Raw genomic sequence first — 477 nt, 5'->3', positions numbered from 1 at the left:
ACTGCGCTTTGGTATTTTTAAGACCTGGGACAGTCTTGCGCACTTACTTCCTATCGCGCGCACGCGCTCTCAAGTGGCCAAGACCGCAAGTGTGGGTATTTGGACAAGGGGAGTGTCAGTGTTTTCAGACCATTAGCGGCGGCGCTTCCGCAATAAGGAGCGAGCACATGCGCATGGTTGCCAGATTGCTTCAAATAAACAAAACACACCGGGCAGAAAATGTATGAATTTAACAGCGAAGCTCTGACTCGGGGATTAGAACTCTTGATATATGGCAACCACACTCATAAAAGCTCGTGTAGTAGAGGTGTGTAGAGCAGTCTGCAATAACATTTTGTCTCCTCCTTATCAAAGATAAAAATAGGTTTTTGGTAAAGTTTTTATCTTTTTGAATACATTTTAGTCTCGTCTTATTTTGTCAACGAAATTGCATGTTGATATAGTCTTAGTTATCGTTTATTGACCTTATTGTCGTCT

The 477-nt window shown here is 42.3% G+C and overlaps 1 protein-coding gene across 1 annotated transcript in view; it reads right to left on the bottom strand.

Annotated features, from left to right (window-relative positions):
- LOC107655790 (dipeptidyl aminopeptidase-like protein 6) overlaps positions 1 to 477 on the bottom strand; it is a gene marked incomplete at its 5' end in the record, with an annotated part of 119,757 nt that overhangs the window by 74,016 nt on the left and 45,264 nt on the right. The window lies entirely within an intron of this gene.

The sequence above is a fragment of the Sinocyclocheilus anshuiensis genome, unplaced genomic scaffold (assembly GCF_001515605.1).
Source record: "Sinocyclocheilus anshuiensis isolate Anshui unplaced genomic scaffold, SAMN03320099.WGS_v1.1 scaffold1185, whole genome shotgun sequence".
Lineage (NCBI taxonomy): Eukaryota > Metazoa > Chordata > Actinopteri > Cypriniformes > Cyprinidae > Sinocyclocheilus > Sinocyclocheilus anshuiensis.
This window is presented reverse-complemented; position numbering and strand designations above follow the sequence as displayed.